We start from the raw sequence: 25,677 nt of genomic DNA, 5'->3' as shown, positions 1-25,677 counted from the left end.
CCATAGGCTATTGCAACCTGTATGAAGTTTATGCCTCCAGGCATAAGTAAAAAAAAATCTTCAAAACTCCAAGCAAAACTCTTCCATGTGTACCCATTTTTCCCTGGATAGGGGTTGACACTATGTTAGATAATGAATTCAATAGGATTTCTAATCCATACCATCCATCCGCTTCTAATACAACTGATGTTTATGTTATTCACTTTTTTACAGCTTTTCCTGTTAATACAGGACTTCAGCCTGACTTCAGAGGGGTAAAGAAGGGCTGAGCACTATTCAGAATCAGCCTACAAATTAATAATTATTTTCCTTTTCCTATTCTTCCTTGGGACAGGCAAACATACAGATTTCATAGGATGTTCTAATATTTTCAGTGGCCTTAAATATCAGCATGGGTGAGTTACTACGATTTGCATTTTTATAGTCTTGTGTGTCATATTAAGTATAATGTCACTTTTTATTTACTATGGTCTATTTTGATCATCACCATAAAACAGTCTTCTAAAATGTCAGTAACAGTTCATATCCCCAAAGAATATGATATGAAGGGCAAAACACACATAAAAAAACTTGACGCCATTTAAAACTTCACTGTGCTTCGAAACAAAGTAAGGGATACATGGATGAAATGTTCCATTGTGGCTAGTTGGTCTTGGGACCACAATACTGTACTGAATTACTTCACTTATGCATTCGCCTTTGAGTTTTAGCCTTTTACGTAACTGAATCTTTATTGCACAAGTTATGTTGGGTCTCACCCCTCCTTTGTGGAAGGAGGGGAGAGGTGCAGCAGCTTCTGTGGGTAGATTTACCGAGCAGTGTAAGCCCCGAGTTACTAGCAATAAAGTTAGAAGCCCCTGGTTTTGTTAAACTAGGGCTTCAAGGTCAATTCTTATTTGTAAACCCATTTTAGGAATTGTTGTCCCTGTCTGAGGCTCCATTGCTTTATGAAGTCCAAGTCCAATCACCGATAACCCAGATTTCCTAGCACTTTCCCAAAAATGTAGCCACTCTAGCTCCTTGGTAGGGATGAAGTATGGAAAAATGTGAATGTCCAAACTTGACTGTCCAGAGGACAAAGCCAGTCCATGGGATTGTGAAATACTTTTAGCAGATGCTCCGGGCACAGATCCAGTTGAGCTACATCTATGAGAAATACAGCTTGACTGTTGGGTTGACTCAGGCTCTAACCTTCCACCCCCATGATGTCCTGAGATTGGGTCTGAGCCTTGGTTAGTACCAGGTGTGTTTTGATGGAAGGGGTGGGGCACGGAGCCCAAGTTTGAATACTGGTCTTACATTGAAATGTGAACATACCCTGTGGCAAGGGCGCCATTTCAGGAGAGCGCGGGTGGCAGCAAGCGTGCACTCCTGGATGTGTCTTCCTTTTCATCCGCAGATGCTAAGGGAGTGAGGAGAAAGTACTTGCATTCTGTGCATGCCTCTCACACTTGGGTGGTAAAGGCAGGTCACCAGCCAGGTGTGAGCAGCATGCCCAGAATGCATGTACTTTCCCATCACTCCCTGATAGTCCAGGGAACGGGATGAAAAACAAATTGAATCCCCATGCTCATGGATGCTGTCCCCCTACCCTCCTAAAATGATGGCACCACCATTGCCCTGTGGCACCACCTAGGACCCCAGCAAGGATGTTCAATGTGGTTGGGCTTCTCCTAGGACAAGGGACTGTTGAGACTGGAGGGGTAAATTGGTGGCTGAGTTTTGGTGATGCTAGAAAGGATGCACATCTTTTCCCTCCTGCCAGTTTGGTGATTACTGGAAAAAGTGGTCTCCCTGGGGGTATTACCATTTCTGCAGTCAACTGCAGTGGGGATCCCCCTAGAAATTCTGGGGGTACCAATGGCAACACAGTAACCCTTATGGCTTTGCACTGGATTGAAGCAGAGTAGAAACTGGGGTTCCAGAGTTATCAGAAGAGTACTAGCTCTCCACAAAAATCCGTCAGAGAATATCCTGAGGATCTGTGTGCTTGGGTGGATGGATCTGTATTTGTTTTTGGAGAGGTAAGGTAAATAAACAATGTATTCCTTCCCAGGCACTTTCTGCAGTCTGGGGATTAAAGCTATCTGCTTTTAAAAGTAACATACATTGTTTTGAAAGGTCATTTTCACAGGTGGATCTCTGCCTGGCTGCCTGGGTGTAGGGAGCATTATCTCCTTGCACCTTCTTCTTTCCCCTGCTGCTAAAAAAAATCTCCTCAGAGGAGGTTTTCTGTTGAAGAACATCCATAGGATTTTGGAAGAGGAAAGTGATAACCCAGAGGATGGCCATTCTTTATTGCACAGTCCTCTGACCCCTCCCTCCCAGATTTCTAGTTAACACAGGTCAGAGATGTATTATTTTCCTATGGTCTCCTATTACTCTTATATCCTTGGGGTAAGGTTGTACCCAAGACATCTGAGATGATTCTGGCTCCCAAAATCTGGACTACTGGCAGTATGTGCTGAGCACTCTTACAAATTTTCAGCATAGCTTTAGAGAAAGGTACAGTCCTAAGAAATCCTGGACTGGTAACAACTCTACCTTGAAGGTCTCCCATGACCTGCTAAATCGGGGGGCTGGGAAGTAGCAAGGTGGAGGGATGCACGCTATTAGATCCTAGCCTGGACACACATGGGGCTATAAGCCTGTAGACTCTCCAATACAGTGCATTAGAAACTTTGATATCTGGCATGTTGGGAGAATGGTGAGTGCAAGTTAGACAAATATTCCAGTTAGGAGAGTTAACTGGAATAGGTGTTGGCTCCTGCTGGAGGTGTAGCCTCCAGAGTCAGGCTCAGGTATCTGGGTACAGAAGAGACCTCAGGGTGGGGTTGAGTCAGGATGCAGGAGGGGCTTTGGGTTGCCAAATCTAAGTGGTACTCATTTCTGCCAGCTCAGATATTCCTAGCTGTACCTAGGAGCAGCAGGGACATATCTGTGTGATGCCTCTGCCCACAGCTTTCATTGGCTGTTATTCTCAGCCACTGAAAGCTTCAGGGCCAATGCTCAGAGCTCACAAAGCCCCTGAGGCTATTTTTCCACCCTGAAGCAACAGGGACATGCCACCACTTCTGGGGAGCCATGCAGAGTCAGGTAGGGAGCCTGCGGGCACTGCACCACTGGATTATAAATCAGAAAATAAAAAATGCTGGTTTATAGAACTTCTCGATTGGTGAAGAGCCAGATAACTTCCATTCAAAGCTGTCTTATTTTCAATGTAGTATTGAATTTTTAAAAAATGTGTTTTTAATCTGTAGGGACTTCTGTATGAAAGGAATCACCAATATAGAAAATTTGAGAATCACTGTCCTAAATATTTTTCAGGCAGGAAAATGATAATTTTGTACACCATAGATTCCTGTGTTCCTGACCTGCAGAACTTGCCAGTAAATCAAAGGAAACTGGCATAGCCCATCTGACTATGTCTCCAGCTGAAGTTCATGCAGCCTGAAAAAACCCTACATTCTGTCCCTCTTGGGAGACTTTCCCCAAGATCCTGATCTCCATATATAGTTATTAGACTGCACACTCATCAAGCTGGGTTTTGATCTCATTTACATTGATGAAAATTGACAACTTAGTTGTCTTCAATAAGGATATGCCAGATCTAACAGCATCACTGAGATTCAGCTCTAGCTTCCTGACTGCCCCGAAGTAGAGGGCAGCTACAGAATATTGACTGATGATCCATTGTATGAATGGAAAAGCTGAAAAATAAAAAAGTTCCAGGCTACAGCTATCTTTTTCAAGCATAAATGAAGTCAAGCCCATCAGAGTAGCATTATTCAGGAGATGGTAGAACACAGGCATATTCCAAGGGCTGATAGCTTAGCTATACAAATTTACTCAAAATTGTAACTGGCCACATATTTACAGATCTCTAAAGTGTGGAGGATGACTAAACTTGGAAGGTGACTATAGAAATACACATAAGTGAAAGACAACAAGGTGTAAGCCAACAACAAGCTACCTCTACTGTGCTTGTAAATAGCTGTTGCCATATCATACATTTTAAGATATATCATTAAGATGGACTTGCCATTGAGTGGAAAACCTACACAAAATACCAACACTTGCATCTATATTTCTTCACAAAGTTAACTGATTCTGCATGTGCCTGTGACATATACATAAAAATGCTCATCTGTTACAGGAAAATTTGTTGGCCTCTACTTTCAGCAAGTTAGACCTTAAGATTTCCAAAGACATTTTTACATAGTGGTTTATTGAACACAATTAACATTTATAAGCCTTGGAATATGTTAAAAAGCTCAAACTGGTGAGCACTTACTCAAGTGCGTAGTCTGTAGTAGGTTAAACCTCTCTCTGTCCCCTTAGGAGAAGGTAAACACTGTTACTGTTCCAGAGTCCTGCTCTACTGGTCAGGCCATCTAGTCTTTTTTTACAGGGTTGGAGAAAGAAGTGGAAGAAGGAGAAAAGAGGAGCTAATATGCTTCCATGTTCCACAATGAGTAAGTAGAGTCTTAGGACTACAGGACACCAGGCATGGAAGATGGGGAAAGGGAAAGAAGAGAAAGTACCAGCCCTGCTCTTTTCTGAGAGGGTATGTCTACACTACAAATTTAATTCGAACTAACAGACGTTAGTTCGAATTAACTTCAATAGGCGCGACACATACCAACTGCTGGTTCAAACTTAATTTGAACTAGCAGAGCGCTTAATTCGAACTAGGTAAACCTCATTCTATGAGGACTAACGCCTAGTTTGAATTAAGTAGTTCGAATTAAGGGCTGTGTAGCCACTTAATTCGAACTAGTGGGAGGCTAGCCCTCCCCAGCTTGCCCTGGTGGCCACTCTGGGCACCACCAGGGAAACTCTTCTGCCCCCCTCCTGGCCCCGGAGCCCTTAAAGGGGCACAGTCTGGCTACGGTGCCCGTGCCAGGTGCAAGCCTGCCAGCACCCAGCCAGTAGACCCTGCACGTGGCACAGCACGAACCAGCCACCCGCTGCCACCCAGCCCTCCGCCTCTTCCCGGGACCAGGCTGGCGGCTCCCAGGAGCCTGCCCGGGGCCGCAAGAGGCGGGCGCCCGCCTGGTCCAGTGTGGACATCGTAGACCTCGTCCATGACCTCTGCACTAGGCACAGGAAAGTGGCCATCTAGGGCAGGATAGCTGCCAGCCAGGCCACCCAGGAGCAGGTTTGCATGAAAATCAAGGTGGTCCAGTGAGACCCCTGACCCTGAGCCCTGAGCTTATAACGGCCGTACTGGGTCAGACCAAAGGTCCATCTAGCCCAGTAGTCTGTTTGCCGACAGTGGCCAACACCAGCTACCCTGGAGGGGATGGACCGAAGACAATGACCAAGCCATTTGTCTCGTGCCACTCATCTCCAGCCTTCCACAAACAGAGGCCAGGGACACCATTTCTATCCCTTGGCTAATACCACTCCATGGACCCAGCCTCCATGAATTTATCTAACTTCTCTTTAAACTCTGTTATAGTTCTAACCTTCACAGCCTCCTGCAGCAAGGAGTTCCACGGGTTGACTATTTGCTTTGTGAAGAAGAACTTTCTGTTATTAGTTTGAAGCCTGCTACCCATTCATTTCATTTGGTGTCCTCTAGTCCTTCTATTATGGGAACTAATGAAGAAATTTTCTTTATGCACCCTCTCTACACCACTCGTACTTTTATAGACCTCTATCATATCCCCCCTCAGTCTCCTCTTTTCTAAGCTGAGAAGTCCCAGTCTCTTTAGCCTCTCTTCATATGGGACCTGTTCCAAACCCCTGATCATTTTAGTTGCCCTCCCCTCTCCCACCCTCTCTCTTCCCCTCTCCCACCTCCTTTTCCCAGTCTCCCTGAGTTTTGTTCAATAAAGAGATTTTCTATTTTTGAACACACGTGTCCTTTATTTTGTACATCTAGAAGGGGGGCTAGGGAGGGGTAAGTGGAAGGAGGTGAGGGAGGAATGGGGTACGAGCCCCCGATGGGGAGGACTGGGGTGGCTCTGCGGGCTCCTCGGGGTGGAAGCTCTCCTGCAGCCCCCCGATTGACTCCCCCCCCGGATGGCAGCCTGCGGCAAGTGCAGCCGGGCTGATGGCCGAGTGCTGTGATGTGCCGAGTGTGGGCATTCAGGGCACTCCAAGCCAGGACTGCTTTGCTGTCCCTCATCAAATTAGACAAGCGAGCGGGGAACCCCTGAGAACTGTCTGTCCGAGGTGGGGGTCGGGTCCCTTTAAGCACAGCCCTCGGCTAGCCTGAGACAGCAGCTCTACGCTCTAAGTCCTAATCTGATGACCTGCCGGCACTGCTTCCGGCCAGCCTTAACCTCAGTTCAGGGTCCACTCAATGTGGACATGCTAGTTCGAATTAGCAAAACGCTAATTCGAACTAGTTTTTAGGTCTAGATGCACTAGTTTGAATTTGCTTAGTTCGAATTAACTAATTCAAATTAAGTTAGTTCAAATTAGTGCTGTAGTGTAGACATACCCAGAGTGCCTTAGGCAGCCAAGGTTCTCAAGACATTTCACCGATCCACAACCTGTTCTTCTATTGGCCTGCAACCTTTGCCTCGCTGTTCTGCTTCTTCAGAGTACCACCTTATGCATAATAAAGATCCTTCGTTTTAAGGACTTACCCATTTCCAGACTTGACAAGCTTCACAGGTGTACCAGGTTGGGGATGATTGTGCCCAGAGGGGCTTTTTAACATTTTCTTGACTGGGTGGGTATTTACCTCTACCCCATTATCCTACTGCTTTCAGTAGGACAATGATTGAGTAAAGATTTCCCAGTGAGTCACTACATTATTTTAATTAGTTCCTGTAAAAAAATAAAAAAATACAGTATTTTAAAATGTGAGACTGTCATGCTGTAGAATAAAAATATGAGCAGCCCCTTTACAATTTTCTTTCTCTCTATATAAATGCTATGCATAGTGACATCCGTCTCTAAATTTTGATCCATACTAATCGAATGAAAAGGTAGCAAAAATGTGAGCCTGCAGTCTGAGAATAAAGGAACAAATAATTCATTGCTACAGTACAATAATAATAGACTTCAGGAGGGAAGTCTAAAAATAGTATGCTGAAGCTGTCCTTGATTTCCTAAGACAAGGCAGTTGTGAACTGTGGTTGAAATGTAGCTATTGATTGCATTGTGGAATTCAAGACAGAAGAGCCCAATTTACATGGAAACAAATTAAACAATGTGTTTTGACTGCAGGATGCATATCACCTTATCATAGATAATCCAGAGTTGTGGAGCGTTAGAGAATAAATCAGCTATCCAGCTAGATCAGATAACAGCTGAAAAATATGAGAGGATTCCAGGTTTCTTTGATTTGTCAGTTTAAATTAATGTGTGGATCACGAATAATTTACTCAGATGTAAATGGAATTTGCATTGGACCAAAATTAGACCCATGAATTACTCACAAAGGTGTCCATTTTGCTTCTCAGATTCCAACAATAAGAACAGTGACAAACAAGAATGTAGGAAAATTCCTAGCTTCTTACTGAGCTACAAGAGATCTATATAAAATGGAACTATCAATGACTAAGCTGAACCATAAATTCTTAGTATTCGGTCTACATTTGGGAATAGAGGCATGGAATTAAATTTTCTCCATTTTTTCTGGTATTATTAAGGACCTGGTACAACAATCATTCTATTGTCAAGCACTGGACTTTGTTGGGATTCTCAGTGTCAAGTGTACTTAATACATTTGAGAAAGATTTCATGGCCTGAAATGAAAGTGTATTGACAGTAGGTGAGATTCTGTATTACTGCTCTAAGGACATGCCTATATTGGAATAAGAGACCCGTGGCATAGCTGTGGCTGGCACAGGCCAGTGGGGCTGAGGCTAGGACCCAGACTCTGGGATGCTCCCCCTTTTTGAGATCTAAAAGCAATGCCTACATAGCAATTTTACAGCCCTGTAACCTGATCTCCATCAGCAGAGTCAGCAGACTCTGGCCAGCCATCGGTGTTTAATTGCTAGGTAGAGTTACCCTAGGGATCTGTTTATACTTTGAGCTGGGCTAGTAATCCCCAGTTTAAGGAGATTACCAACAGTAGCTCTAATTGAAGTATCATGTTATTGTGACAGCACAAGAGATGGGAAGCTGTGCCATGTGCATTCCTAAGGTCCTGGATGAGCATCTAGCGCTGAGTTTCACTCATGGTACTATAACTATGCTTTTCTTTGGTGCATTACCGCAATTGGAGCTATTGTGAATATGTTTCATTGGACTAGAAATCCAATGAAGCACAACACAGAACTCACAGTCCAGCAGCAGGAGGGGGTTGAAGGTGATTTTTAGTCTTCAGGTTGCTGCCTCCTAGGATGCAGCACTGCCTAGATTCTCCACAGCATTGCTGCGGAGGTCGCTACCCCCTCACTGCACACTTTCTTCACTAGAGTAGGTGAAGGAATCTTTGGGAGGTGGCTATATGGCTGTTTTCCACAGTGACTGCTACAGGAATTCCTCCCATGCTTGGCGATGAAGCTTTTAAAGGTCATTTTATCCTACTTCAGCTTTTTTCATGCAGCATAAAAGGGGCTAGAATGCAGGTGAAGTTCCTTCTAATTTACAAGGCCTTGATAGTACTTTTATTATATTTTCTATACATTAAACAGTTATCAATGGAATGAAAAGACGTGAATAATGACATTGAGAGAGGTCCCTTTCATCTGTACCTTTTATGATATTAACGCTTTGAAAATAATCAAGAAAAAAATATTGAAATATAAGAACATACTTACTTTATCGTGCTATAAATTTGATTTAAAAAATCACAGCAGGTCATAGATTAGCTTTCCCAATCACAAATGTTCAGAAATCATTAATCAACCATGCCCTTGTTTCAAAAATGAGGTTTTCTTAAGACTTTTGAGACTAAAACAATAAGTAATTTGGGGACTTTTTATTTGATTTCTGGTTTATTTCTTTGGGGCTCATTATTCAGTTTTCCTCTATAGCCATAAGGAAAACAAACTTCCATTTGAAAACTAATCATGGAATCATAGAATACTAGGACTGGAAGGGACCTCGAGAGGTCATCGAGTCCAGTCCCCTGCCCTCATGGAAGGACCAAGTACTGACTAGACCATCCCTGATAGACATTTATCTAACCTACTCTTAAATATCTCCACAGATGGAGATTCCACAACCTCCCTGGGCAATTTATTCCAGTGTTTGACCACCCTGACAGTTAGGAACTTTTTCCCAATGTCCAACCTAAACTCCCTTGCTGCAGTTTAAGCCCCTTGCTTCTTGCTCTATCCTCAGAGGCCAAGATAAACAAGTTTTCTCCCTCCTCCTTATGACACCCTTTTAGATACCTGAAAACAGCTATCATGTCCCCCTCAGTCTTCTTGTTTCTAAACTAAACAAACCCAGTTCTTTCAGCCTTCCTTCATAGGTCATGTTCTCTAGACCTTTAATCATTCTTGTTGCTCTTCTCTGGACCCTCTCCAATTTCTCCACATCTTTCTTGAAATGCAGTGCCCAGAACTGGACACAATACTCCAACTGAGGCCTAACCAGTGCAGAGTAGAGCGGAAGAATGACTTCTCGTGTCTTGCTCACAACACACATGTTAATGTATCCCAGAATCATGTTTGCTTTTTTTGCAATAGCATCACACTGTTGACTCATATTCAGCTTGTGGTCCACTATAACCCCTAGATTCCTTTCTGCTATACTCCTACACCCAGGCAGCCAGGCAGAGATCCACCTGTGAAAATGACCTTTCAAAACAATGTATGTTACTTTTAAAAGCAGATAGCTTTAATCCCCAGACTGCAGAAAGTGCCTGGGAAGGAATACATTGTTTATTTACCTTACCTCTCCAAAAACAAATACAGATCCATCCACCCAAGCACACAGATCCTCAGGATATTCTCTGGTGGATTTTTGTGGAGAGCTAGTACTCTTCTGATAACTCTGGAACCCCAGTTTCTACTCTGCTTCAATCCAGTGCAAAGCCATAAGGGTTACTGTGTTGCCATTGGTACCCCCAGAATTTCTAGGGGGATCCCCACTGCAGTTGACTGCAGAAATGGTAATACCCCCAGGGAGACCACTTTTTCCAGTAATCGCCAAACTGGCAGGAGGGAAAAGATGTGCATCCTTTCTAGCATCACCAAAACTCAGCCACCAATTTACCCCTCCAGTCTCAACAGTCCCTTGTCCTAGGAGAAGCCCAACCACATTGAACATCCTTGCTGGGGTCCTAGGTGGTGCCACAGGGCAATGGTGGTGCCATCATTTTAGGAGGGTAGGGGGACAGCATCCATGAGCATGGGGATTCAATTTGTTTTTCATCCCGTTCCCTGGACTATCAGGGAGTGATGGGAAAGTACACGCATCCTGGGCATGCTGCTCACACCTGGCTGGTGACCTGCCTTTACCACCCAAGTGTGAGAGGCATGCACAGAATGCAAGTACTTTCTCCTCACTCCCTTAGCATCTGCGGATGAAAAGGAAGACACATCCAGGAGTGCACGCCTGCTGCCACCCCCGCTCTCCTGAAATGGCGCCCTTGCCACAGGGTATGTTTACATTTCAATGTAAGACCAGTATTCAAACTTGGGCTCCGTGCCCCACCCCTTCCATCAAAACACACCTGGTACTAACCAAGGCTCAGACCCAATCTCAGGACATCATGGGGGTGGAAGGTTAGAGCCTGAGTCAACCCAACAGTCAAGCTGTATTTCTCATAGATGTAGCTCAACTGGATCTGTGCCCGGAGCATCTGCCAAAAGTAATTCACAATCCCATGGACTGGCTTTGTCCTCCGGACAGTCAAGTTTGGACATTCACATTTTTCCATACTTCATCCCTACCAAGGAGCTAGAGTGGCTACATTTTTGGGAAGGTGCTAGGAAATCTGGGTTATCGGTTATTGGACTTGGACTTCATAAAGCAATGGAGCCTCAGACAGGGACAACAATTCCTAAAATGGGTTTACAAATAAGAATTGACCTTGAAGCCCTAGTTTAACAAAACCAGGGGCTTCTAACTTTATTGCTAGTAACTCGGGGCTTACACTGCAGGGTAAATCTACCCACAGAAGCTGCTGTGGAACAAGGTGTACCGGTAGTTCGGAATAGGAATCCTAGTCCGAACTACCTAGTTCGAGCGCCGTGTAGCCGCGCTACACGGGGTTCGAACCAGCGGGGATTTAAAAATGGTGGCTCCCCGCTTATGCAAATGAAGCCCGGGAAATTCATATCCCAGGCTTCATTTGCACGTTCGGTATGCATACATCACCCTGCTAGTTCGAACTAGCGGGGTAGTGTAGACATACCCGGACATACAATGTAAGGCCCTGATCTGGAAAAGATTTATACATGTTATAAAGAACATAGATTTATAGATCCAAATGCCAGAAGATGAGTCCCAATTATCAAGCACATTTTTTCTGCTTAAATTCTTCCTCTTGGCTGATTCGGCTCATAATTGTTTTTATGTGAAAGTCTTTGAAAGAGCAGGGTTTAAGTGTGCATATGGGTAGACAGTGTATATATTTGCTGTTTCTGGGACACTTTTACAACATGAGTACATTATACTTAGCCATGATTATATTTAAAAGATAAAAATATATTTTAAAGAAGCTAGTTCCAAAGAAACATGTTGTTAATCTCCTATATAATCTATTTAAAAAGACTGATGTCAGTGGTAACCCAAACTTCTGTCCTAGAAGCACTTGTACTTAAGTTTACACAACTGAGTAATAACAGTGAAGTTAGGCATGTGCACAAGTGTTTGCAGGATTATGGTCCTAGAATAAAGATAGATCCTACCTTTCAGATGAAAAGAATGAGAATGAAAATTGCTTCTTTCCTTTCTCCACTGAGTACAAGTGTAAATTTCTCTTCTCATATGCACACAAAGTAGATACATGTATGTGCAGTTCAATCAAGCTTCATCCTATACATTTAGGTTCACTCTATGTCAGGTTCTGGGAAACTTTTCCCTTTTTATATCAAGTGTTATTTGGTGTGAGCACTTGTATGTGAGTCTGTGAAATGTGCTTTTTTGATCAACAGTGGGAATAAACATGAATCATTTGAAGAAATAAACACAAAAGTGACACAATCCCAGTTAATATGGATTAAATGCATGGAAATGGATTTGAGGGACTATTCTAGTACTGTGAAGCCTGTAACTGCATGAAAAAAATGATCTCATTGATTTCAACAAGAAACTCTCAGTGCTTAAAGCATGTGCTCATGTCTTTGTCTGATCTGCTAATACAAGATAGTTCTCTTTTGTCAGTTGTGACAAAATAGTCTGAGAGATCAAGGACCATTAAGCTGTCCCAGGTTTGAGAGACTTTTGTTTTTAAATAAGTTAATTTTTAAAAACCATTATCACTCCCTCTTTGGCAGTCTTAATAAGTTAAAATGCATTTAACGCTAGCAAGGCAAAAATATCGTAGTAATTCTGTTGTTATATGACAATTACATTCCTACTGCTCTCCATATATATTTAGAACTATCTGTAAAAAGAAAATATTCATCCATTTTGATGCAAGCAACTGTTGGGTGGCCACTTAAGTGGGATGAGTGAAGATCATGAACAAGACTCTGACTTCAGAGAAGGTGGGGGTGGGAGTGTTCCTCCCTCCTCTTCTTTTTTATGAGAAAGCATTATATATATATGGTTTTTTATTTTTTTAATTTGTTAGAGAATTGTGATAGGAAAGCTGTGGGCTTTGTTGAAGTTTGTTTAATTTTAATAGTGTTTAGTATTATATTGTTTATACTACATAATTTAAATTTTCCTAGCTTAAAAGTGTAAAATGATTGGATCTTTTCCCAGTCTTTATTGCATTTCTTTTTTTTTCTAAGCTTTTTCCAGTCTTTAATGCATTTTTTTTTTGGCTTGGCCATATGTGCACTTAGGTTTTTATCGTAAGCTTCTCAGTAAAATTGTATTGGAAAAAATATATTCCTAACATTGCCATGAACACGTAAGCTATGTCTAGACTGCAGGCTTCTTTCAGTAGAGATCTTCTAAAAAAAACTTCTTCCAAAAGAGAGCATCCACACTGCCAAAGAGCATTGAAAAAACGATCTGCTTTTTCAAAAGATAGCGTCCACACTGAATGGACACTATCTCGCATGTGATTACTATGGGTGGAATGGTCACCAGGGCTCTGTCTAGACTAAACCTCTCTGTCGACAGAGAGATATAGATTAGGTATGTTGAAATTGCTAATGAAGCAGGCATTTAAATATCCCGTACTTCATTAGCATAAACATGGCCACTGCTTTTTTTTGAAACTGAGCTTTTTAGAAGAAAAAAAAAGGCAATCTAGACATGGATCTGTGGACCATAAACCCTTTTTTGACAGATCCTGTAAACCTCATTTTTTGAGATTTATGGTCCACAGATCCATGTCTAGGCGACAGTTTTTTTTCAAAACAGCTCAATTTTGGAAAAAAGCGGTGGCCATGTTTATGCTAATGAAGCACAGGATATTTAAATCCCTGCTTCATTAGCAATTTCGAAGTGCTTGATTTGCATCCCTCTGTCGACAGAGGGATGCAGTCTAGATGTAGCCCAGGGCACCTGTGCTTTTTCCTCTTTCCTATTCTTGCGAAAGAACTCTTTTCGAAAAAAGGTTTCTTTCTCATAGAAAGAGGTTTACCCATGTTGGAAAAACCCCTCTGTTCTTTCAATTTCCTTTCAAAAGAACATGATTGCAGTGTGGACGTAATTGAAGTTTTTTGGAAAAACAGCTATAGTGTAGACATACCCTTGGCCAACATTTTGCTCAGGCTATTGATTATCACTATCATTTTTTTAAATGTCTGCTACTAATGAACATCACAGAATGATATCGGCAAATATTAACAGCAGATCTGGCAAATAACCTCCTCTGATATTAATATCTGCCAAGTTTGGTTGATGAACTACAGATGTGTGTAACGCACAACAGGGCCTTCCCCTTTGTGGCCAACAGAGCCCTAGGTGACCTTGTTGCAGAAACTCCAATGGTCAGTTGAGTCTCTCGTCTTTCAGGGTACTAAAGTTCAAATATAAAGGAATGTGACAAACATTCATTCAAGAAATCTTTGGTAGAACCCTGTCCTTCAATGCAGTTTTTATCATACAGCCAGTCCTTCTAGCCAGTGTCTCTAGGTATGTTCAGTCCATCCCATGGAAGGCTGAACCTAAGCTTCCCTCAATGAGAGAAGAGCACGATTCTACTCTCCTTCTTCATTAGGCCCACACTAAGCTTGGCCTTCTCTTTAACTCTTTCTCATTCTTGACATCTTCTGCAAGTGAGCTGAGCTAGGGCCAGATAGGGTCAGAAGCCCTCATCTCCCACCTTCTCCACTTGCCACTGTGGCACTCATATCGGTTGCTAACATTCTCTTTTGTGACTGTTCATTTTCTCTCATTTTTTTAATGGCTGGGAATGAGCTTAGTTGCAGACTAGTAACATATGGTAATGGACTGGGGAGATGAGCCTTCACTGAAATATAACACGCACAAGGACACTAAAAAAAAAGTAAAGTGTGAAAAATTGTTGTTGAAGCAGCAATAGCTTGGCTGTTGAAGTAATAGCAGCTTGTTGTGCTGTTGGGAAATGAAATGTGTGCCCACTGTGCATAAAAAGAGCTTTTGAAAAAAAAGCTTACAATGTATATTGCACATTTTTCCCTTTTTTTCCCTTCGTGTTAATGTTATGTGACGTGGCCGCTGGTGCAGCAAGAGGTAATGTAATGAACAGGGATAAGAATGAATGTGTCCTCAACCTGTCTGGGCGATTGGGGGTAATGACACAGGTCCACATCCTCTTCATATTTTTCACACAAATTGTCCCACTTAATGGGATCACTTGTATAAGTAAGGTGAACAGAATCTGCCCCATAAGAAGGCTTAAATCAATAGAGCAATGTCTCCCTAGAGAACTAAACACACAGTTGATATTTTCCAGATTCCAAAACAGCAACAGTCTCCTCCTCTCTGAAAACAATAAATGATATCTATAATATCTTGGGCCTGATACCACTCTCAGTAACATTACTGTTGTTGGGGAACCAGCTGCAGCAAGGCCAGTCTCCTAGCAACACCCTGGACACAGTTGAGCTTGGCTAGGCCTGACTGATTGATTGCATGCCCTGATTGGTGAATGGGTAGAGCTAGCTACTACTTGATCCAGCAGCAGCCAAATCTTGATAGTTGTTTGTTGTGTTTGTGCCTGCAGCTGTGTTTGGTCCTGTTTCCTCTTGTGCCTCCTTCAGATCCTGAAACTGCTCATTTCAATTTTTGATGCCCATGGCTGTGACTCCATTACACTTCTTAACAATGTCTCTTGGTCACCCATTGGCTTTGGCTGGGCATTCCATAGTTCTGAATCTTGACCCAAGTCACCTGTTTTAACTAGGATTGCCATTCTTTCAGGACTGTCCTAGAGTGTTGATAAATAAAATATTAATTTTTAATTAAAGATTGTCATGTGAGGAAACCTCTAGGAATGCATCCAACGAAAACTGTCAAGCTTACTGTAACCTCTTGCTTGTTCAGAGTGGCACTCTAGTGATGGCATGGCCAGATAGAGAATGAGGCTAGTGTTAAGCCCTAGTTAACAGATCTATCTAGAAATTCGTGCATTTAGCTCCAGAGGTCCTAAGTTTGATTCCCTACCACTGATATTCCTGTTGGGGAGGGAGAGGAGTCATCATACAAAGTAGTTACCTGTATGGGGATTTTGCAGCAGTGATCAAATGCTGCAACTTAATGCATGAGTTTCTACTGCATGAGATAAAAGAGCCATGTTAGCCCATGATGTAGCAAGTGCATCAAGCTCTAGAAGGCCTGCCCACTGCTAGAGGGGACAGAGTGCCACTGAGCAAAAAGGAGTTACATTAGCTTTAACCTCCTGGCCTGGCTACTTCTATGGCTCCAACCTGACTTCTTTTATCCAGGTTGTGGTCTTGACAACTATAAATCATAGATTTATATAGTGTAAAGCCAGATGGGACTATTAGAACATTTAGTGTGACCTCCTTTGTAAAATATGTCATCTATTTGTTTTTTACCCCTGTTTTCATCTGAATAACATGATTTATCAAATTATAAAGCTTCCAGAAAGTCTTGACCTGAAATTGTCAAAGGAAAGAAAATCTACTTTTCTTGTTAGTTTGTTTCAACAGTTAATCATCCTAACAGTTAAAATTTGTTTCTTGTTTGTAATTTGACTTTGTCTACTTCCAACTTCCAACCACTGCTCCTTGTGATGCCTTTGTCTGCTAGATTAAGAAGCCTTCAGTAGCCAGTATTTTCTCCCTTGAATACACTTGTACACTAACATCAAGATACCTTTTGATCTTCAAGAAGAAAATCCACTGAAGTCAATGGGGTCCTCTAGCTGTGCTTGGATGTAGTAGAGAGAGCTTCCCCCAGAAAACTAGCTTCAGCTCCCAGATCCTTGATTGTCCAAGCATAGCATAAGCTGGATCAACAAGGAGCCTTCAATATCTTATATTAGTGGCATAAGGTCTATAATGAACCTTACACTGGTGACAGATAAGGAATAATGGAGCTGTGCTACAACCTTTCCCTGGAGTGTGCCGTTCTCTCCTTATGCTACTGGTAACAGGGTGGCAGGGTGGCAGAGCTGCCTCTGTTGCTTTGTTCTGACTGGGAGTTGCCCTACACAAACAGCATTCCCCACCAGCAATCTCCAGCCATTTTTAGGTCAATTTGTACATAATTCAAAGGGGAAAATGGCATCAGTAGATCAGAAAATCTGATCCAATGGAGATACATATGTGTACATTTACCTGATCAGAATTAGGCCATCATTATTCATTTCTAGATAAGGATACAACAGATTCAGCATTCTAGTTTCAGTAAAACTCACCACTATTTGGGGAAGATAATTTACTTACCAGTTGCAATGCAATATTGCTCCCTAGGCTGAAGAATCTGGAAGCATTGCTGAGGTTTCTCAAATAATCCCCTCTAATGACAGTCTCATGTTTTGGAGGGACCCACAGCTCATCTTCAGCTGTAAAACGGTGGTCTGGAATGGTAAAAGGGATAGTGATATGGGATTACAGGCAGAAATTCTAGACATGTTAAACCAAGGGTTTTATTCCAGCAACAAAGGAAGTTGAAGCTGTTGGGAGATAGCAATTTATAGGGATCTTTGGTTACATCAAAATCACACCACTGGGGCATGAGTGCAAATATCATCCAGGTCTGCTAAATGTCATTCTAATACTGAATTGTTAGATTAATGAAATCATCTATCTGTTCCATGGCTTTGTACTGCTGTTCATCAGAACATCAGAGTGCCTCTAAGATTACTATGAGGATTTTCTCTAGCACTTTTATTTAGTTTTCTGAGACAATGCATCAATATTATAGGTCTGAAATGTAAAGTGCATATGCAAACTGCTTCTAATATGCTGCGGACTGTGCCAACATATTTTCGCACATGTGAAAGCCTGTCATTTGTGCATATATTAGGCATTTCCAGTGTTGCTAATCCTTATAGGGCTTCTGGTTTCTGAGCCTTTAGGACCACTTGGACAGATTTTCAATTTTTTTGTCCACCATCATGAGGAATAGAAACTTCTTTACCAAATTAAAGCTGAGAGTCTCACTTTATTGTCTTTAGGAGCTGAAGCTGTAAGCAAAAGACTAAAGTATTGTGAGATTTACATTAAAATAAAAAAAGTTGGCAATAACATATTTTGTATACACTTTTATACAAACACACTGAAATTGGACCAGACTTTTTGGGCCTGTTTTTATTCCAGTTATGCCGCTATAAAACTACTGTGAGACAGCCTAGGGCCCTCTGCCTGTTTCAGATATTACTCTTGTACTCACCTTTTTGATTCTCTTCTACCCTACTTTTTTATTTTAATTTACTGAAGAAGCTGCCCCTGAAATGGGAAACAAGCACAGTTTCCTTATGTAAACTGATTATTTATGTCTGTTGTCTTGATGAGAGCTGGCTTATAACTATGCGGAACTGTGCTAAATGGTAATCAGATGTACTCAATGAATGAAGATCATGTTTTTATACATATAAATGATTTATTTATATTTATACTAGTACTGATGTACTCAAGTACATAGAAAGTTTAAATTAAGATGTATACATTGGGGGGAAGTAGGGAGAAGTGGAAGAGTAGGGTTATGGGGATAGAGCGATTGGGTGTGGGAGCATTAATTCACCTTCCCTTTGCATATGTATTATGATACAGTCTTTAAGTACAGGGTCACATACTATTTTGCTATGGCCCATTCAGCAGCAGTACAACCGTCCCCATTGTTCCTTGCTGGTGTACATCAGTCTTATGGGAGGACAACTCTGAGGGGTGAGAGTATAGTTCAGTTTCTATAGCTTTCACCTCTTGTTATGACAATAAGTGCCAACTGGATTAATTGTGTATGTAGTGTGGTTACACCCGTTGCACTGAAGGGAGCTACAGAGCATCATGGGAGGGAGTAGCACAGGTCAAGGGTGAAGTATTCTCACTAAAAATGCACTGCCACGAAGCCTCACCCCCTCTGTGGTCCGGTCTCCCAAGCAAACTGGAATCAGTCTTGGGAGCCAGGGTCTCTCCACATGCCCAGGGTGGGGAGCCTGAAAGTGTTTCCTGGACCATGTCCCTCTTCTGGGTCCCACAACTAGGGCATGTGGAAGATCTGCTGTTCCACACAGCTTCCCACGTGGCATGCTTCATCCTTTGGCTTGGCGGTGAGAGCTTAGTGTCATGGTATGAGCCATCTTGGCAGCTATGGATCTTCTACCTGCTTTGGGTGGGAGAACTGAGGGAAGGAACGTGGGCCAGGGTCTGCTCTCAGACCTTCAGCCCATCCTGGGCAGATGAAGAGTCTATGGATTCCCAGAGCTGCCAGGCTGCTCTTACCCAACTCAGTGTACAGTTTCTGGTATGGCCAGGGAGTAAGTCTTTGGTGGGAAGAAGAGGGATGAGGGTGGGGCCTGTAGCAAAAAGTGGATGGGCCAGGACCATCAACTTTCAAAAGTGGGAGGGACATGGCCCTTTGGCCCCCATATTCTGATGCTCCTGACACAAGTACATGAGCTTCCCAATTTGTAAGATAAGAACAGTATGTGATCATGTAATGAAATACTTTATCATAATGCATCGATGCCAGGGCCAAAAATTAAGTGTGCACAGACTAACTTAGTTTTGGCTTTTCCTAACATTTGACTGTTCATCCTTAATGTTCTTTTTGTGTGTGTAAAGTATTAACAGTAACAGGCAGCCTATTCACCAGTAATTGGAGATCAATGGGTGAGAGGAGTCACAGATTTCACCCATGTGGATAAGGAGGGCTATGACAGTCACATACCATGATGTAGCTGTTTCTAGGGACCAGGATAATTATGGGCTAGATAAGGACTTTAAAAAAATGTACTGCTAGATACAAACAGAACAAGCTGACTCACATTACTCTTTATGGATTACTCTTCTCGACACTTCATTTAAGTTAAATGTTTTCTTGTGTTTTTAATGTACAGCACAGGGAAAAATTTCAGGACAGTCACTCATGCAATGTATCTGAAATCTCTTTACAAAGAATGCACACACTCTGTATAAAAACTGAATAATTTTCACATACTTACCATCCCATGACTTCTGAGAGATTCGCATTACAGAGAAAAAAAATGCTGTAAAGCTATTGAGATTTTATCAACTGCTGCCTAGAGGGGGGTGGGAAGCGCCCCCCCCCAATCTAGCTGTGGTTATGAATGGAATGGGCCAATAACACAGATAGCCATCAGAGCACATGGGAGCCCTTAAGACCGCTTCTGTGATATGATAAAACATGTCTATGTATGAAGGATACTTATCACAGTAACCTTAGAGACCAAAAGGTATTAGTTTTAGGAAGATTAAATTGAATAGATTTCTGAGTCAATTCGTGCCACTTTTGCACATAAAGATACAGCAAGGTGCTACTTAGTCTGTTCTATTGAGAGTTCCAGAAGGTTGATACTGGAAATGTACATGTGATCATTCCAACATTCTGAATAGTAGCAGTTGTCTATTTTTCAAGACTTTAAAAAATGAGGCGATGTTCCTCTTCTATTGAATGCACTTCATATTTAAAACCTGAATACTTTTATGTTCAAGAATGAAAATAAGATTAAATTTATTCCCCCCACCCAATCCGTATATATAACTGATAAAGTAGAATCATAGCTGTAAAATATAATATATATTTGAGTGTGTTTGTCTGTGTGTGTGCATGCTTGTTCAAGAGCTCCTTCTAAACAGTAAGTGTTTGTCTAGACTACATTCTTCTTTCGAAAAAATTAGGAGAATGGGATCTTTCAAAAAAGAAAGAATTTGAAAGAATCATATCTAGACTGCGATTTCACTTTCAAAATACCCTTTTTTGAAACAGTGATCGGATGCAAATGAAGTGTGGGATATTTAAATCATTCCACGAGGTGTAACAGTTAACTCGAACTAAGGACTTAGTTCAAGCTAACGTTTGACTGCCGCGTATAGCCGCAGGCACTTAGTTCGGACTAGGGGGATTTAAAAATGGCGCCCAGACGGGAAGATGCAAATAAAGCCCAGGATATTTAAATCCCGGGCTTCATTTGCAACTTCGAATGCCTACATTAGCCTCCCTAGTTCGAAATAGGGGGCTAGTGTAGACATACCCTAATAGAGTACTCCCTTCCCTATTCATATGCGAACAGTGCCAGCTTTTCCCATTTGTCAGCGAGCAAGAGAAAAGTGCACAGTTTGCTGTATTCCTCACTCTGGCTGGGGAGTGCTGGTGGCAGATGAACCTGGACCTGCCCCACCCAGGGGTCATGCACCCCTCCCTTTGCAATGCTGCTGGAGCTGTATCAGCCCTTGTGAGGTGCTTCTCACTGCTGTGGTGAGAGAAGGCTAGGGTAGTCTCCTTTACCCAGGGCAGCCTGTATCCTGAACTCCTCATCACCAGCCTCACCCCAGAGCAATGATTTAAATGAAGCATGTACATTTTCATTTTATTTTCCAAAAACAAAAATTAATTCATATAATCATAGGGCTGGAAGATATCTCAGGAGGTCATCAAGTCCAACCACCTGCATAAAACAGGACCAACCCCAACTAAATCATCCCATTCAGGGCTTTGTCAAGCTGGGACTTAAAAACCTCTAGATACCACCCTCCAGGCAACCCATTCCAGTGCTATTGAATTGAATTGAGGATCGAGTAATGCTAAGTAAATATTCGACAGGTTGAACCTCTCTAATCCAGCTTCTTTGGGATTGACTAGTGTCAAACCAGAGAATTTGCCAGACCATGGGAGCATTGTCTAGAAGCATTACTAACACTTCCACTGTTTACTGCGCTCTTAGAAGACATTTATGGGTAAATTAGAGGTAAATAACAGCACAGAACACAGAGAGCCAGGACGGATGGCCCAAAACAAACTTTATGGGATAGCAGGAAACTTAGCCACATCCATGATAAGTGGACATGCAGCTAACTAAAATCATGCTGGACCATGGATGTTGATGGACCAGAGAGTGCTGGACTAGAGAGGTTTATCCTGCAGTTATAAATAAAAAGAAACCTAGTATAACAGAACTCTAAGGAAGTAGAACTCTCAGAATAATTAAGATGTCAGGCACAAAAAGCTGCTGCTTCATATAAATCAGGCTATATATTATAGGCCAAAATACCATTTAGCACCAAACTTTTGTAACAATAAAAATGTGTTGAAGAAAGTTGTTTTTGAGTTGTTTATTTGGGTTCAGGTTGCCAAAAGTATTTTGCTAAAACAGAAAAATGCGCTTAGTTTTTAGAGCTAAATGTGTTTCTCGGAGCTATATTTTACCCTAAGCCACTTCCTATCTATGCCTAAATTTTGATATTTCTAAAATGGGGATAATGATACTAATTTCCTTTTTAAAGGGTTTTGGGATCTAAAGATGAAAAACATTACATAATAGGTAGGTATTATGCCATATGGTATCTAGAAAGTTTCCATCACCATATTATTTATCATAGGGCTCCAGTCTGCAAACCTTACATATAAAAATACTACACGATTTACTCAGCATTAATTAACTCAATTAATTTTTGTTCTTTAGAAAATAAAATAAAATAAGATAAAATAAAATAAAATGAACATTTACATGCTTCTTTTAAATCATTGCTCTGGGGTGGGGTTGGGGTTTCATATCCTAGCTCTCTCACCACAGCAGCTTGGGGCCAGGTGAGAAGCACCTCTCCATGGCCGCAGAAACTCCGGAAGCACATATGGGGGGAAGGGGTGCATGTCCAATTTTGTCTGTCTTCCATCCAGAGTGAGGAATGCAGCAAACTGTGCACTTTCTCTTTGCTCCCTGATGAAGGGGAACAGCTGGCACCGTTCCCGTATGAATCAGGAGGAGAGAGAAAGCTGCAGCCCCAACCCCATCCTTCCTAAAGAGCATCTGGAGGGTGGGAGCTTGGGGCTGGGACAGTCCTGGACTGGGAGGGGAATGCTCCCAGCCAGCCCCTTTCCCATGCTTGATGATTCTGTCTCCTTTCTGTTTGGTTTTATGAGAAGCAATCCCATTCTAGGCATATCTCATTTTCCTGGCACAACCATACACACACTTTGATTTAAGTTTTGTTAAGAGGAAGCTGTATACTGAATTTGTTGGTCCTAGCTCTTACTGTTTAGAAGGAGTTCTTGAAGAAACAGACAAAGACAGGCCAACACATTTTCTCCAAAATATAGTAGATACACAAACATTTTTGTGTCCATGGTACCTAAAGAAGTACTACAACTATTACTAAATAAGCCACAACAAGGTATATTTTAGCAGACTTGCATAACTTGTGCACGTTCCATAGGCACTCCATTTCCAGAAGAATACGCCAGCAACTTACTAATGCACCATCTGGAATGGTTTACTGATAATAGATTATGACTTATTTTTGCCATTTTAAAGAACAGGTCTGAGTTTTTAATGAATTGAATCTTTCTACTGGCAACTTTTTTTTTTCAGAGTAGAAGGATGAAGTAAAACGGTAGAAGAAAGCTTAAACTTGTTTCTTCTATTTTTTTGATGTCTTCTTCTGTTTCTCATATATCCACTTCTCATAGTCGATTTAGAGGCATTTTCTTTTGAAAGCTGCCTTCTCTCCTATCCCCACTCCACATACTTATTTTAAGGTAGAGACTGAGTTGGAAGTTTGTTTATATTTTCCAAAACATTGCAGAAGTGAGCAGTGATTTAATGTACCATAGTTCTGAGTTCCCAACCTGAGACACTTTGGAAAGGGTCTGATTTTCAGAAGGTACTAAGTGTTCACTATCTGAAATTCAGGTGCCTTCAAGGTGCTTCCCAAAATTTAGGCTACTATAATTACTAGACACTACCGAAACCCATTTAATACAAAAGACAGAACTTTTTTTTTGTCTCTATAGTGATGTATTGTAGCTGGGGGCTGGGGCATAGCTGTAACATCAAAATCCAGTATCCACATCTAAAGCAGATGTGCATTTTGTGGAACACAGTCAAGAAGCACATACACAGGTATGAGAGTAATGTTCCTTTATAGCTAGTGCAGAAGGTTTCTGCCTCAATGGCACACTTAAATTAGCTTTCATCAGTACTGGAGGAAGAGGCAGTATTACAGTATCCTTAAAGGAGGTGTAATTAAATTATTGGCTTTGAGGGAAAAAATATCTGGGGATGCTTCAGATTACTCTATATTAACGGATCTTAAGAAAACAGTCATCCCTAAACTCTAATACCACATATACAGTAAGAGTTAAATTTTACAAGTCTGGATTCTAGTAAGAGTTAAATTTTACAAGTCTATATTTTTACTGCTCTTTATCTTGCAAAACTAGAGCTATCTTCTCCTATCAATAGATGCTGATATTCGTAGTTGTTCAGTTCATTACCCTGAAATTTGCCATTGCTTCCAATGGAAGATGCATGAGACACATGACTTAAGTTCTTCAAAAGTTTATATGCATGACGCTCCTGCCTTAATCAAGTAGATGGTACACTGAATATTTTTAAAACCAACTAAAATTTGTTTTGACATAGGGCCTATTACTTTGCTAAACACATTGCTTATTATAAAAATGCATAACAATTAGAAAGGCCTAGTATAACAGATATGCCATTGCCTCTCAAATGGAAAATATGTGTATCTTTCAGAATCCCATAATTAAACTACAAACATAATCTTTACAAATGTTTAATGGCACAGTTGGAATTCAGTCATTTTAGTACACAAAATTCCTTTCAACACATTTCTTTATTTAATTGTAGTTTATAGTAAACATTTCTTTCACAGACATTTCTTTCACAGGATAGCATCAGGCATTATTTATAAATAAATCCTAATGCATTTTTTGTTGTTCATAAGTACACAATTAAAATACATAAAAACATCCAAAAAAGAGTGCAATGCTATAAAGAAACTCCAGTTGATTTATCCTGAAAGTCCTCATAGTTTCTGTGTTTTAAGGTAATAATATTTCCTCTTCTGTTTCTGTCATTATTAAGCTATCACCCAGGCCAACATTAACTTAGAATTTGATCCAAAGCCTACTGAAGTCAAAAAGAAAAATGATTCCCAATGACCTCAATGAGCTCTAGAGTAGGCTCTTCTAAAAAAAAGTTTTAAAGAATGGTTGTAGTGATACTATACAAGTGACTTGCTGGGTTCTGTATTTATTCTCTTTGCGGAACTTCAGAACAAATCTGATCAGTTTTCAATATAAAAAATAAAGTTTGTAGCTTTCCTAAATTCAACTTGGGAACTAAAAGTTAGTACGTTGCAAACATCATTGCCAGTAATGGAATCTGTCTGGCATCCCCCTTCACTGAAAGACCAAGAGTAAAAACATATTTTTGTCAATGAAGCAAGTAAACGTGACTTACAGGAAGAGATACCAGGATCACCAGGATGAGATATGACAAATAATATTGTGCCATGTTTACACAAACACTGTACTGAGTAAAATGCAGGACAATGTAGCACTTTAAAGACTAACAAGATGGTTTATTAGATGATGAGCTTTCATGGGCCAGACCCACTTCCTCAGATCAAATAGTGGAAGAAAGTAGTCACAACCATATATACCAAAGGATACAATTAAAAAAATGAACAAATATGAAAAGGACAAATCACATTGCAGAACAGGAGGGGGATGCGGGGGGGGGGGGGGGGAAGAAGGAAGGTAAGTGTCTGTGAATTGATGATATTAGAGGTAGGGAGAGTGGGATGTTTGTGAGTTAATGGTATTCGAGGTGATAATTGGGGAAACTATCTTGGTAATGGGTGAGATAGTTCAAGTGTTTGTTGAGTCCTTTTTGGAAAGTGTCGAATTTTAACATGAATGACAGTTCAGAGGATTCCCTTTCAAGTGCAGATGTAAAAGGTCTTTGTAGCAGAATTCAGGTGGTTAAGTCATTGAGAGAGTGTCCTTTCTGGTTAAAATGGCAAGAAACTGTTTTTTCTTTGTGATCTTGTCTGATATCTGTTTTGTGGGCATTAATCCTTTGGCGAAGTGTCTGAGATGTTTGTCCAATGTACATAGCAGACGGACACTTTCGGCACATGATAGCATAGATTATATTTCTGGATGCGCAGGAATATGTGTTCTTGATCTTATAACTCACTTGGTTAGGTCCAATAATGGTATCAGCAGAATGAATATGTGGACAAAGCTGGC

General features: G+C 41.3%; 2 long non-coding RNA genes across 3 annotated transcripts in view; one reads left to right on the top strand and one right to left on the bottom strand.

The window, feature by feature from the left end:
* The window catches only part of LOC142829118 (uncharacterized), a 152,667-nt gene that overhangs the window by 105,128 nt on the left and 21,862 nt on the right, over positions 1 to 25,677 (top strand). The window contains exon 3 of the long non-coding RNA XR_012903411.1: positions 335 to 395. This is a non-coding gene — a long non-coding RNA (uncharacterized LOC142829118). The remainder of the gene's footprint in view (positions 1 to 334; positions 396 to 25,677) is intronic.
* Positions 1 to 25,677, bottom strand: part of LOC112545828 (uncharacterized) — a 44,334-nt gene that overhangs the window by 5,695 nt on the left and 12,962 nt on the right. Inside the window, exons 3-4 of one of the 2 annotated variants that reach the window (XR_012903410.1) lie at positions 16,884 to 17,017; positions 6,603 to 6,786 (exon numbers count right to left, since the gene is read on the bottom strand). This is a non-coding gene — a long non-coding RNA (uncharacterized LOC112545828). The remainder of the gene's footprint in view (positions 1 to 6,602; positions 6,787 to 16,883; positions 17,018 to 25,677) is intronic. The other variant, XR_003089377.2, reaches the window with a different exon arrangement.

This window comes from Pelodiscus sinensis, chromosome 4, assembly GCF_049634645.1.
Source record: "Pelodiscus sinensis isolate JC-2024 chromosome 4, ASM4963464v1, whole genome shotgun sequence".
NCBI lineage: Eukaryota > Metazoa > Chordata > Testudines > Trionychidae > Pelodiscus > Pelodiscus sinensis.
The sequence above is the reverse complement of the archived record's forward strand: the minus strand, read 5'-3'. Positions and strand labels throughout refer to the sequence as shown.